Below are 14,856 nucleotides of genomic sequence, written 5' to 3' on the forward strand. Positions count from 1 at the left end.
GAATGGCCACAGGACGGTTATGCAGTGTCTCCTGCAGGATTTTTACAGGGGGGCCCGCGGATGAGGCCAAGGCAGATACCTGTACTCTGTGAAGTCCAAGGTTAGCACAGCCACTTCTGAGCTTGAGAACTATGAGCAGTAAGTAACACTCTGCTTTGGCCTGATGAGTTCGTAGCATTGAGATGCAAATTTACTCACTCTTGCCCCAAGTTTCCTGCAGTGGGGAACTGGATCCCAGAAGTGTTTCCTTTAAAGGTCCTTCCCCTGGAAGTGCATCTTTCAGGAGAACTCTTTGTTCTAATCTAACTGTTCAAAGATACCAGAAATGCCTCTGGCTTAGTCCTGGATTCCTGGAGTCCAAGTGAGCGGCTAGGCGTCAGCCAGAACTGAGGAGGGGGTGACTTGAGTGAACAGAAGATGTGATCCTGAGAAGATGCTGGCCTGTCTGGCTTTCAGCCGGCCGTCCGTGCCCTGGGGCCTGGGCTGCGTCCCACCCGCTTTCCTCCTCCGCCTTTCTCTTGCCCTTTCCTTCCTGCCTTCTCTCTCCCAACCCGTATCCCCTGCTCTCTCGTTTCTACCCCCTGAATGCTGACAGCCGGAGGCCTCGGTCTCTCCCTTCCCTTGCAGCACACAGCGTCAGAAGCCCTGTTCTTGCCAGCAGCAAAGTTGGGGCGGGGGGGGGGGGGGCACTGTTCAGAAGGCGGAGACTCGGGCAGGGTGGAGGACTGTCACCAGAGAAATGAGAACCAGATGTAGAGATCCCTGGTGGCTGAGCCAAGTCGGAGTTGTTGCAAGGAGAGGGAGCCAGAGGAGGCTGGAATTTGGTGGTCATACTCATTTGTGTGTTTAATCCTTTTGCGGCTTCACTGGTGTTCGTGAAGCAGGCAGCTCTCAGCAAGGCAGTGAACAACAAGTCGATGATTAATTGCCCTTTTTAAATTGTAATTATGTCACTCACCAGAACCCGTGAACATTAATTCTCGATTTACAAAGTGAGTAATTGAATAATGAAGGGGCTGCCTGCTTGTTGCGCTCCGTTCTTGCCCTTGCATTTCCACAATGCCAGGCCCTTATGTCTCTCCCAGTCTTTGGATGGTGCCCACTTCCCCGGTGATGTTACTGCCCGTTCTGGCCTTCTGACTGCGGGCCGTCTGGCATCACTTTGCATTGATGGTGGGTGAGGCCCAGGCTGATGTCACATGCTGGAGAGAAAGGGAGGCTGGCCATCTGATTCCAGTCTGCTGCTACTTTTGACTAACTTCTCTTCCAGCACAAAGGCTGGCTAACTTGAAGAGAAGAACATGGCTTTATTGGAAGGGTGTTGGAAGGATGTCGGGAAGCTCACAGGGGTAAAGAGAAAGCTGAGGAAGAAGCAGGCCTTGAAAGAAGACAGCCAGACCCCAAGTCTGGGTATGGGTGCTTTTAGGTAGTTGGTCCCTGGGAGACTTCAGGAAGGACCCTCCTCCAGCCTTCCTGGTCTGTCATTTCACTTCCTGAGCAAGTCACATGCTTGGCAGCCGAGGGTGGGCCACTTAGATTGACTGTCTGGCCGAGAGTGCCCACTTTGGGAGGGGATAGTGCTCCCCAGCCCCAGTCATCCTGCTCTTACCCGAAGAGCAATGCAGAGACCTTCCCAAAGCCCTGTCCTCAACTTCTGCGCATCTATCTTTCCTGCTGTCACAGAAGGGAGAGTGCACCCCTGAGGAGAGTCTACAGAGGAGAAGGACTATAGTGTGGGGGGTATTAGCGGGCTGTGTGAGGGTGCAGGCTGGGGCCCCAGCCATTCATGCTGGCTGCCTGTTTTCTGTGGGGGTGCTCTTGGGTGCACACGGGATCAGATCCACAGCTGTTGCCTCACAGTTAAAGCATCGAATCACAAAGAGAAAAGAGATCGACTACTTTTCAGAGAGGGTAACAGGGCACTACTATGAGTAGGGGAGTGCTGTAGACTGACTGTGTGCATCCCTCAAAATTTACCCCCCAGTATTTGGAGGTAGAGTTAGGAGGTGATTATAATACTTTATAAACAATATTAGTCCCCTTGTGCAAGGGACCCCAGAGAACTCCCTTGCCTTCTTCAGTAAGAAGACCACTGTCTATGAACCGGGAAGCAAGTCCTCATCCGACATGGAATCTGCCGGCACTTTGACTTTGGACATCCAAGCCTCCGGATTTATTTGATCTGAGGCTTTGATATTTATTCCAGAAATAAATTTCTGTTGTTTATAAGCTACACCATCTATGTTATTTTTGTTGTAACAGCCCGAAAGGACTAAGACAGGTGGGGAGTCTAACTGGACTTTCGGATTCCTGATAGACTCATTTTTCTTGCTCTCCTTGGGAGATGCTGTGCCTCATACAGAAAGAAATCTTGAAAGCTGCCTGCAGGTTCTGTGATCGCCAGTAGACGTGCAAGCCCCACGTAGGTTGGGTGAGACTCCACGGTGCATCCCCTGGCCTCTCGGCTGTCTTCCCATCCTCGGTCCCGACTTCACGTGAAGTAAGAAAGCTGCTGGTACAGTCGGGACCTCGTCTCCTGGAGTTATTCTCTCTTCAAGGCCTTGAACAGTTTTCTCCGACCGCAGACTCAGCATCTGGTTTGCTCTTCTTGCCCTCTTTCCTTTGGTGCTTCCTCTTCACTTACATCGCATTCTGGAAACGTCCTTGTTCTCCCAGTCCTCTTCTGATTTCATTTGCCTGCCCAGGGCAGACACCCATCATGCTTCAGCTCTCCTCTGTCTAGCATTCATGAGAGATCCCCCTCTGGCCCAGCACCTTGCAGGTGCTTTCTGCCTCCGAAGTGTGTAGTGCTGCTGGAGAACACTGAGGTGCGGCCATGCACAACGTGGGTGCACACCCACCACCCAATTTGCACAGACGCCTCTTGTATTTGCCCACAGAGGCTCTTTCACAGCCTTTCCCCACCCAGGTTCCCTCCTGTTCAGCAAATACCTTTGTATGCAGCTCACTGAGGATGGGGGCCATCTAATCTGAACTTCCCCTAGGCTTGGACCTGGGCTCTTGACTGCATTCTGAGAAAAGGTCTTTTCTGGCCCTTTTACCTGCCCTTGTCCTTCTGGCTTCTGCTTTTCTGTTTTTCCTCCCTGTTGACTCCTTCCCCTTGGCTTATGTATTTGTCCGACATTCCCAGAGCATAATTTATTTATTTTACCTACTTGTAGTGGTGTTAGAAGCTGCGAATCCTTCTGTTGTCCTTGTGATTATGCTTCTATTTCAAAGGTTTTAAAATTTGAAACAATTTTAGGCTCACAAAGAAGTACAGAGATTCCTATGTACCCTTCCCCCAGTGATGGCATCTTTTATAACCATAGTATGGGGTTTCTTAGCCTCTGCACTACTGAAATTTGGGGCTGGATACTTCCTTATGGTAGGAGGAGGGGCTATCTTGTGCATTATATGATATTTAGCAGCATCCCTGGCCTCTACTTATTAGATGTTGGTAGCACTCCTCTAGATGTGACAAAATTGTCTACAGATGTTACGCAGTGTCCCCTATTCACCCTGGTTGAAAACCCTGTATTAGTTTCCTTTTACTGCTGTAACAAATTACCACTCACTTCCTGCCTTAAAACAACATGAACTTAACCCACTTACAGCTCTGTGGGTCAGGTGTCTGATGTTGGAGTGGCTCTGTTCTCTGCTCAGAGTCTCACCGGGCTAAAATCAGAGTGTCAGCTAGGGCTGCAGTTCTCACTGGAGATTTGGGGAAAGAATCCATTCCAAGCTGAGTCTGGTTGTTGGCAGTTTTCTGCTCCTCCCCATGCCTTCCATGTGGCCTTTCCTTATTGAGGCCGGCAGCAGGTGTCCAGTCCTTCTTTTGCGTTGAATCTCGGATTCCTTTTTCTATCACCAGCTGGAAAAAGTCCTCTGTTTCGGGGACTCATGTGGTGATGCTGGGCCCACTGGATAATCCAGGATAATCTCATCTCATTCATAGTTTCCGGAAATGAGGGTGTGACATTATTCTGCCAGCCACACGCTGCTGTAGGGCAGTCATCCCAGGCAGGAAATTGACATTGTACCATGCATTATTAAACCTCAAACCTTATTCAGACTTCATTAGTTTTCGCATGCACTCATTTTTATTTTTGCTAGTAATATTTATTTGGTGTGTATTTCTGCCAGATGTTGTCATACAGACATCATATACACATATGCATATGTATCTGTGTTTTCATGTAATGATCACCACTAGAACATAGAAATGTTCCACCAACCCCTGAGAAACTCCCTGCAACCCTAACCTAGCAACCTCTTGTCTCTGTGAGCATAATTTTGTCACTTAGAGAGTGCTGTGTATGTCGAATCATGTGCTATGTCACTTTTGAGATTGGCTTTTATTTTACTCAATATGGGGGCGGGCCTGGCTGGCTCAGTTGCAGAGACATATGACTCTTGATCTCCAGGTCATGAGTTCAAGCCCTGCGTTGGGCCCAGAGATCACAAAAATAAATAAACAAGTAAGTAAATAAGTAAGTAAATAAATAAATAAATTTTTCTTTTACTCAGTATTATGCTCTTGAGCTCCATATAAGTTACTCTGCCTCAATAACTTGGTCCTTTTTAGTGCCAAGTACCATTCCCTGGTATAGGTGGACCTGTTTGTTTGAAAGTCAGTTGAATCGTTTCTGAAGTTTTTGGCTGTGACAAATAAAGCTGCTACCGATGTATACACAGACACAGTTTTCCATTTACACCTGGCTTTTGTTTCTCTCCCATACATGCTGCAGCAGTGGGCTTGCTGGGTCGGTTGGTGTTTCTGGGATGCTCCAGGAGCACCTTCCTGAGAGATGGGGCCATTCCGTTTCTGCCAGCAGTACATGAATGATCCAGCTTCTTGGTGTCCTTGTCACTTTGAGTGCTGTCAGTGTTTCAGATAATTTAAGCATTTGAGTAAAAGAATGTCAGCGTATAAAATAATTAGCCATGCTAGAAGAAGCGTGGTCGTATCTTATTGTGGCTTTGATGGGCACTTCCCTAAAAGCTAATGATGTTGCATATGTTTTCATGTGCTCATTTAGCATCTGTATATCCTTTTTGGTGAAGTGTCTGTTCAAGTCTTTTGCCCATTTTTGGATTGGATTATTTGTTTTATTCCTGCTCAGTTTACAGAGTTCTTTATATACAACAGAATACAACTCCTTTATCAGATATGTGGTTTGCAAATATTTTCCTACAGTTTGTGTATCTCTTCATTCTCTCATCAGTGTCTTTGTAGAATAAACATTTTTAATTCTGATGAAGGCCAGTTTGTCAGTTTGTCTGCCTTTATGGATCATGCTTTTGACGTCATCTTTAATCATCTTTAAGAACTCGTTTGCTTGGGCTGCCTGGGTGGCTCAGTCAGTTAAGCATCTGACTTCAGCTCGGGTCATGATCTCCTGACTTATGAGTTTGAGCCCTGCATTGGGCTTTGTGCTCACAGCTCAGAGCCCGGAGCCTGCTTCAGATTCTGTGTCTCCCTCTCTCTATGCCCCTCCCCTGCTCATGCTCTGTTTCTCTCTGTCTCAATAATAAATAAATATAAAAAAATTTAAAAAAAGGAAAAGAACTTGTTTGCCTAACCCTGAGTCATGAAAATTTTTCTCCTGTGTTTTCTTTTATAAGTTTTATCATTTTATTATTTTTTTTTATAAGCTGTGAGGTTGAGTTTGCATTATCCTTCTTTGTTCTAACAGTAGTGAAATGACTATCTTTGTTCCACTGAATTGCTTTTGAGCCTTAATCAGAAGTCAGGTTGACTGGGTTTGTGTGGATCTGTTTCTGGACTCTGTTCTATTCTGTTTAATGTATGTGTTTATATCTGCCAATACTACGTTGTCTTGATTACATTAGCCATATAATGAGTTAAAATTGGATATGGTGATTCCCTCAACTTTATTCTTTTTTTTTTTTTCAAAATTATTTTAGCTCTTCTACTTTTTTGTCTTTCCATAGACATTTTAAAGCTTTTTTAATGTTTGTTTATTTTTGAGAGAGAGAGAGAGAGAGAGAGAGGGCATGAGTAGGGGAGGGGTGCAGAGGCAGACAGATAGACAGACAGAATCTGAAGCAGTCTCTAGGCTCTGAGTTGTCAGCACAGAGTCCAATGCAGGGCTTGAACCCACAAACCATGAGACCATGACCTGAGCTGAAGTGGGATGCTTAACCGACTGGGTGCCCTTCCATAGACGTTTTAGAATTACTTTGTTTATGTCTGCAAAAAATTCTACTGAGATTTTGATAGGAATTGCATTAATGGCTTATAGATCATTTTGAAGAGAGCTTTAGATCTTTACAGTAGTAGGTCTTCCAACTCATGAACATGGTTATATCTCTATGAATCTTCTTTGATGTATTTTATCAATGTTTTGAGGTTTTCAGCATACACATCCTATGCATGGTTGTTAGAATTCTGTTAAGTGTTTCAAGTGTGTATGTTTGTCTAGGGGGCTATTGTAAATGGCATTGTGTTTTAAATTTTGGTTTCCAGTTATTCATTGCTAATATGTAAAAGCAAGATTGATTTTTATGTAATGACTTTGTACCTGTGACCTTGCTAACCTATGAGTTGTTTTGTAGATTCATTATATTTTTCTATTAAGTTTTTTTTAATGTTTATTTATTTTTGAGAGAGAGAGAGAGAGACAGACAGACAGACAAAATGCGAGCAGGGGAGAGGGCAGAGAGAGATGGAGACACAGAATCCAAAGCAGACTCTAGACTCTCAGCTGTCAGCACAGAGCCTGATGTGGGGCTGGACCTCACGGACCACAAGATAATGACCTGAGCTGAAGCTTGATGCTTAGCTGATTGAGCCACCCAGGTGTCTCTGAATTTCTTAGATTTTTCTGCTTAGATAGTCATGTCATATACAGATAGGTTTTAAGTATCAGGGTAATGCTGACCTCATAAAATGAGTTAGGAAATGTAACTTCTGTTTTCTGGAAGAAATTTTATAGTTTTGGTGATATTTTTTTTTCAATGCTTGACAGAATTTGCTAGTGAAACCATTGAGACCTGGAGATTTCATTTTCAAAAGGTTAACTATAAATTTAGTTCTTTATTACTTACTGAACTCTTCAGATTATCTATCTCATCTTGGGTAACTTTTGGTTGTTCCTAGTGTTCGAGAATTGTTCCGTGTCATCTAAGTTGCTGAATTTTTGTGGAGAGTTGTTTGCAGCACAGCATACTTCTTGTCCTTCACTTTAGTGCCCTTCATGGATACTGCATTTTTTACACATTGAAGGTTTGTGGCAACTCTTCATCGAGCAAGTCTGTTGGTGCCATATTCTAATAGCTTACTTCTTGGATTTTATTGAGAAATCCACTGTTATTTGAATCTGCTTCTTGGATTTTATTGAGAAATCCACTGTTATTTGAATCTTTCTCCTGTAGGTAATATAACAGTTCTGTTTGGCTACTTTCAGGATTTTTTTCTTTGTTTTTAGTCTTAACAAGATTTGATGATAATTTATCTGGGACTGATTTTCTTTGCATTTATCTTGGTTAGTATTCACTCCACTTCTTGAATCTATAGGGTTTTCTTTCACCAACTTTGGGAAAATTTAAATCATTGTTTCTGCAAATATTTTCTTGGTATCACACTTTTTCTTTTTCTCTTTGGGATTCTGATGGGTTTTGTGTTTTGTATGTTCCCCCCCCCCCAATTTTTGTTCTGAACCATATTTACAAAAAATAATGTGAACAGATAAACTCATTTATATAAATTTATATTTATTAAAGAATTACTATAATCTTAATCTTTGTTTCTTATTTTTTATTGGGCTTATTACTAATTTTGCTGGAGCACTTCCTCAAGTAATTCTTGCAGAAAAGGTTTGGACATTGTAAACTTTTTTCTTTTGTGTCTTTTCACTGCTCAGCTAGTTTATAAAACTTTTATGGCTTTTAGGGAAAAGTGACTTTCACTGAGTATTTTGAAACTGTTTCTCCACTGTCTTCTAGTATTATCAGTAAGAATTTGCAGCTCTTTATTCCTTTTACTATTGTACTTTCCACAATAAATCCTACATTAGATTAGTTGTGTTCACCTTTGGTCTCCCCACTATGTTGTCTTAAAGTCAGGGGCATTGTCCTATTGACCATTGTAAATCTAGTCCTTACCACCAGGGTTCATAAATTGGACATCAGCAAGTGTTTGTTACATTAAATTGAAACGTGGAAAACATGTATCAAAAGCACAAAAGCTGATACATTTGGTCGTGTGGTTTTGCTTATCACTGATACTGTTTTTTCTACTAGAACTATTTTTCTTGTCCTTTTTAGCTGTAGAGAGGACTGCCCATCCTGAGAGGCTGAGGGCTGCAGGGCTGCAGAGGTGGGGGTGCAGATTGACTATGTGAGCATGTGCGCGCCTGTTGCCGGGATCGACCAACACAGCGAGTCTCTGTCGTGTTTCCTGGCCACCAGGGGCTCACAGTGGAGACATGAATTACTGAAGTACAGGAGGACCTGGGTGTGAATCCTACTTCTGCCTTTCATGTTATGTGTTCTCTACAACAGGGTATGCAGTTTTTAACCACTGTTTTCTGCTACAAAAAATGAGGTTAGCAATTCCCATCTCACTGGTAGTGAAAGCATTAAATAAGGAAGCACTTGACAGGTACTCGGCATTCGGTGAATCTTCATTTGTTTTCCTTTTTAGCTGGAATTTTAGGAAGCTGAAGAAGTTTCCTTTCTGGCTAATTTAAGAATTAGGCATATCAAATTTGCCCATCTCCTCAGAATGTTTTCCGGAGTAATGTAACACAGAGGCAGAGGATAATGGTTAAACCTTAAAGATCCCACTCCATTCTAGGAGTCCAGTGTTTTAAGAAGTTATTTTTGGTTTGGCTTTTTGGAAAGGAGAGGTTTTTTCAAGCAGAGGCTCTATTTGTTTTTTGTTTTTGGTTTTTTTTTTTTTTTTTGGTGTCATGCTATCATATAGGTGAGGTGACTTGAGTCCCTTGAAGGTTAAATAACGGTTCTCTGCCTTACATGCTGAGTAGCAAAACCAGTATAAGGGGTCGCAAGCTTTTGACAATCAGACCAGGTGTTCATTAGGCTTAACTGGTCTTCTCCTGACCTGCGGGTCCCTTTTCTCTGTCCAGAGAGAACTTTCTCTAGGGAAGTCAAGATAGTTTAATTACCTTTCTGTTTCGTGTCAAGAAAGGCCTTCCTGCTAAAAGAACATGTGAGTGCACGCGTGGAGGTAGGAGAAAGTATATGAGGGGAGAGCCGAGGTAAGGCCTCCCAGTAGAGGTGAGTGATAGAGGTGTGCTTGCTTGTCCCTGAAGGGAATGCCCTTTCTCCCACCCTGTCACCTGCTCATGGCTTCCCTACCCTCTCGCTTCTGGGGGCAATCGCCGACATGCTCCTCATGGTGCTCTGTCATCTTGGGGAACCTTTGTTGTGGTGACTTACGTGTTTTCTCAGAGAAGTCTTCCTCTTACGAAGATCGTAATCATCTGACACACTGCAACCCTCCCAGTGGTCCTGAGCTCTCAGGGTGGGGGTGGGGGGTGGGGGGGGAGGGGTGGCAGCCATGGCCTCAGTGCCAGGAGCCCCCAGGAGCTCTGGGAAAGCTGCCCTCCAGGCAACTTCTGGCCCTGGCTCTTTCCTATTCCTTGCCCAAGTCTTCATGTGTCCCTGAGGCTGAGGCTTGGGAAGATGAGCTGCGTCTGGTCCCTTATACTTGGCAGTGGGACCACAAGGGGTAGTGTTGTCCGTGTCTTGGCCTGCACCCCGAGTCTCCATGGGGCGCCTCTGGAGGGAGGAGGAAGGGGGAGACCTCAGGACCGATGAGCCACACGGACAGAGCAATGGCCATCCACCTGGGCACGCGGAAGGCGTCTGTGTTGTTTCAGTGGGAGAGGCCTCATGTACCTTACTGCTGATGATGCTCGGTGGGTGGGAGGGAGGAGAAGGATTGGGGGTTGGTGGGGGAGGGAAAGATTATTGACAGACATGAGAATAAATGGCTCTCCTGCCTGTGACATTGGATTTTCCAGGGAGCTGATGTTTCTGTAAGATACTGAAAGAACTTTAAGTCTCTGGTTTGAGGTAGGAATCTCCCCAATTTGTGTGTTTCTAGTTTATTGTTAACACTTATTTGTGGCTAAAAGATGTGGTGTGCGGTGGGACATTCAGGGGCTTTTGATGCCCACCTTAGGACCTTTTTTGGTAAGTGTGTTTTCTTAGTGTAGGTACTACCAAAGTGAGCATGTAAGTGTATTTTTTTTTTAAACACAGAAGGGATACATGTTTCAAAAAGGTAATACATGTGGATAAAAAAGTCCTAAGAGGGCCCAGAAGTATTGAGAATAAAGACGGAAGGCGCCTCCCCTCACCATGACACTAGATGGCTATGGGTGCAGGAAGGATGGGGGTCGTTCTGGACTTTTCTTGAACACTTGTGCCCCACCTGAGGCTCTAGGCCTGTTTCAGGGTGGCCGGCTTAGCCAGGCCACTTACCCTCCCCAGCTCTGGTGCTGGGCGTGGGAAGGGCTCTCTGGGGTGGTGTCGCTGCCTTGGGAAGGAAGAGGAGACGGAGCACAGGGCAACTTTGCACCGTGTCATCTTTGTCGATGAGGACCTTGGGAAGAGGGGACTCATCTTTACCCAGCCATACCTTATTTCCTTCCCAAGCCTTGTGCTGTGTGCCGCACACAGGCAATGTGTATTTAATAAGGCTTCTTTCTCTTTTAAAAAAACGTCTGTAATTTCTGCTTCACAGTTTGAAGCACAGAATTATAATGGAGGGCCGGGAGGTGGGGAAATTGAATGGCCTGCTGGGAGTCCTTCAAGGAGAGCGGCTCGGCAGCATGACGAGGTTCAGGGGTGGACCTGGCCTCCCGTGTGAGAGGACGCTGAATGATGAGGCCCGAGCTTTTCCCCAAGGGCGAGTTGTTAAGGCCTCCAAGCCAGAGAAACCTCAACACTCCACGACCAATGGGCCTTCAGAGTAACTTTTCTTCTTAGACCATTGATTTAGAGGTAAAGGGGGAATGGAAAGAGCCTGTAAAACCGTGCTATTATTTGTTTTAATGTTTGTTTATTTTTGAGAGAGAGAGAGAGTGAGCGAGCGAGCGAGCGAGCATGCGAATGGGGGAAGGGCAGAGAGGAGCATGCAGAGAGCCCCAACAGGCTCCATGGGATCAGCTCAGAGCCTGATGGGGGGCTCGAACCCACACACCATGAAATCAGGACCTGCACTGAGTTTAGGAATCAGATGCCTAACTGGTTGACCTACCCAGGTGCCCCCAAACCTTGTTCTTAAAACACCAAAAAATGGTTCCAGTAAAGAGCTGGAGGCCTGCTGGGGCCTGTGTTGTCAGTCCCTTTGCTTGCTTTCAAGGATCAGTCATTATTGGATCTGGAAACTGAATTTGCCCTTTCCCGTGGCTGCCCCTCTCTTCTCTTTCCCCAGCGGGTTCTTCCTTGGAGCACGTTGTGGTGAGAGAGAGTTCTCTGTGCTCCGGGGACATCACCTTTCTGTCTTTCCGTGTGCAGCCCGTGGTCTCCTGGACTCTTGTAGTCAGAGAGGCCCTGCAACATTCGCAGATGAAAGCTGCCCCGTCTCTGTAAGCGTTTGCTGAATTTTGCAGGAATTCAAGCTGGGCTGCACTGAGTGGGGGCCTCAGTGCCTGACTGATCCAGATTCAAAGATGTGGCATTTCTGAGCATTCCAAGTGACTTGATGCCTCGAGTGGTTGCCCCCAGATCCTGGAGTGTTCCATTCTTGGCCCTCGCCAGGTTACAGAAGGTTCCAGGACGGGCCTAGATATACACTCCATCAGGTCGCCCCCATGCTGGCGCGGCGCGGCCATGACCCGCATGCCGACCCCCACCCCCCACTACGGCATCCCAGACCCCATCGTGGTTGAGAGCACGCACCGGGTCCTGAAAGGGGACTATGAGACACCAGCCCGTCTGCAAGGGTATTTTCAGGTGAGCCAGAACAGCACCTCCTCCCACTTGGGAAGCTCGTGGTTTCCAGGTGTCTGCCGATTGGTATCCGTAGGAGAAACCGGACCTCTAATCCAAGCATATTGCTTGCTATTAATCACCACAACAGGACTGCTAAGAGGAATGTATTTGCATATGTTTGCAAAAAACTGAATCACCAAAAACTTAAACCTGGAGACTCTACCTGTGGACCCTGCCCCCCTCACCAGGGTGGAGGATGAAGAGTGTGGAAAGGAGTCTGGCTTTTGAAATTTGGGTATTTTTTATCTCGCCCCGCAAGAACTTTTATTTAAAAGAAATGGATTTGCCATTTTTCTTAATTTGCAGGACTGCCTGGGCGGTTTTGTTGGTGGGGACAAGGCCCACACCTGTGCCTCTCCTATTGACCCTTACTTTTGAATTCAAAGAATCTATTTAAGAATTGAATATATGAGGTTTTCTTTGATTCCTCCTTCGTTCTTCTCAGATTTCAGAGAAAAAAAAATTATTTGAGTGAAATGACCAGGGATTAAAAAAAAAAACCAAAAAAACCCAGAAGAGTCCCAGACCCCCAGGACTGGCTGCCCAGCACTGTGCTGCCCATTTCGTCTCTACTGCAGCTTCTCTCCAGTTTCCTATGACACAGAGTCCTTGAAGGCGGAGCCTGTGCTTGAGTCAATCTCAGGATCTCTCTTTTAGCCAGGGACTGGGTGTGGACTGAGAAAAACAAACAAAACCATGCGGTGTTGAATGACTGGAGGAATCTTGTCTCTGACTGCGCTCAGCAGATAGGTCTAAGTACTAGGAGCAGGAAACTGCACGGGAGGTTACTCGATCCAGACTGACATGATGGGGTCTGGGGATGCCTGGCCGGACCGCATGGTGTATTTATTATTCAGTGTCTGTGTCCGAAAACCTATTCACAGCTAGGTGGTCTGGTCGTCTTCATTTTCATTGTACTCCCGTGATAAAACGTGGATCTGTGCTGCTTTAGGAAGCGGAAACAAAGTGTGAAGTAGTGACTGTCCAAAGTGGCCTTGGTGGCCCGGCCGGGCTGGGAGATGAGGCAGCTCCCTGACTCCTGGATCAGAGATTCACGCAGCTTGCAGGGGTCTCTTGTGCGCCCAGCTGACAGCTGTGGTCCCATGACGGGTGCCCCGTCTGGTGTCTTTGACCTTTTCCTTCCTTAGGGTGGGGATTAGGGAGAGAGAGGCAGATAGTAGGACAGCAAAGAAGTGGAAGTAAACACCCAGAATTCCACTATCAAGAGAAAGCACCAGTTACATCCTAAGTTACATCTTAGCACCAAAGTGTTAAGTCATACTTTATATGCCCTTTTTTAAACCGTCTTTTTTGTTTAGCAAAATATTCTGGCAATAGATAAATAAGTATAATTCAATAAATATATGATGTCAATAAATATAATTCTACACAGGTTATTTTAAAAGGCTCCATACTTTTTCATAATTGGATATACATAATGTGTTTAACCAATTTCCTAGTAGTATAATGCATTTAACTTATTTCCCATTTTTCAGTGTTAAAGCCACACTGTGTAAAATACATATGCACAGTTAATGTTGTGATATATTTTCAGATTAATCTCTAAGAAACCTCTGTTGAAAAATATTTACTGTGTCTATACTTTTCTCGTAATTTTGTGTTTTATTCTTCACCTGTAACTCTATTTGAAGTTTAGTTTAGCATATGGGGTAAATTAGGTGGTGAACTGCCCTCCCCCCACCCCATGGATTAGCGGTTGTCTCCACGCCCTTTGCTGATTTCGGCCTTCCTGGTCCATTGGTCCATTGATTTGCGATAACTTTATTTTCATAAATTGAATTCCCACATGTGGTTGAGGTCCTGTTTCTTGGCCTTTTTATCCACATAACCTATCAGGTACCTTTAATGTATTTATAAGATGCTTCTTTTTTAAAACCTTAACTTATTTTTTAAGTAAGTTCAGCAGTCACATGCTGCAAATTCAAAACATAAAAAGACAGCAAAAGTCTGTTCCCACCCTTTTACCTACCTGTTCAGTGCTTGCCCTCCATGGATAGCCACTATTACTAGTTTTCTGTATCCTTCCAGAGAATTTTTTAAATGCACAAACATTCAAGAATGAAAATTCATTGGGGCACCTGGGTGGCTCAGTTGGTTAAGTGTACAACTCTGGTTCAGGTCATTATCTTGCGCCCTACATTGGGCTGTTTGCTGTCAGCACGGAGCCAGCCTCTGTCTCCCTGCCTCCCTGCCTCTTCCCCACTCCTGTGCATGCATGCGCGCTCTCTCTCTCTCTCTCAAAAATAAACATTTAAAAAATTATTTTCATCTTTTGTATAATGTGTTGGAACACTGTACACACTATACTGTTCTTTTAAAAAAATTTTTTAACATTCATTTTTGAGAGAGAGAGAGCGAGCACGAGTGGGGGAGGGGCAGAGAGAGAGGGGGACACAGAATCGGAAGCTGACAGCTGTGCTGACAGCTCAGAGCCCGATGCAGGGCTCAAACCCAGCGACTGTGAGACCACGACCTGAGCCAAAGTCGGACACTTAACCGACTGAGCCACCCAGGCGCCCCTGTTTTTTTTTTTTTTAAGTTAGCACTCTTTTAATTACCATGGTTTTATAATATGTTTTAATATCTGGCAAGACAAAGCTTGCCCCATTCTTTTCCAAATTTTCATCACCATTTTTACACATTTGTTTGTTATTCTAGATTTTAGAATTCGTTTTTCACGTTGAAAGAAAAAGGGCCGGGGCACCTGGGTGGCTCAGTCGGTTAAGCGTCCACCTTCAGCTCAGGTCATGATCTCACAGTACGTGGGTTCGAACCCCGCGTTGGGGTCTATGCTGACAGCTCAGAGCCTGGAGCCTGCCTCAGATTCTGTGCCTCCCTCTC

At 45.1% G+C, this 14,856-nt stretch overlaps 1 protein-coding gene across 1 annotated transcript in view; it reads left to right on the forward strand.

Moving 5' to 3' along the window:
* Window positions 1-14,856, forward strand: part of CHCHD6 (coiled-coil-helix-coiled-coil-helix domain containing 6) — a 231,928-nt gene that overhangs the window by 65,920 nt on the left and 151,152 nt on the right. The window lies entirely within an intron of this gene.

The sequence above is a fragment of the Suricata suricatta genome, chromosome 12, assembly GCF_006229205.1.
Source record: "Suricata suricatta isolate VVHF042 chromosome 12, meerkat_22Aug2017_6uvM2_HiC, whole genome shotgun sequence".
In the NCBI taxonomy this organism is placed as follows: domain Eukaryota; kingdom Metazoa; phylum Chordata; class Mammalia; order Carnivora; family Herpestidae; genus Suricata; species Suricata suricatta.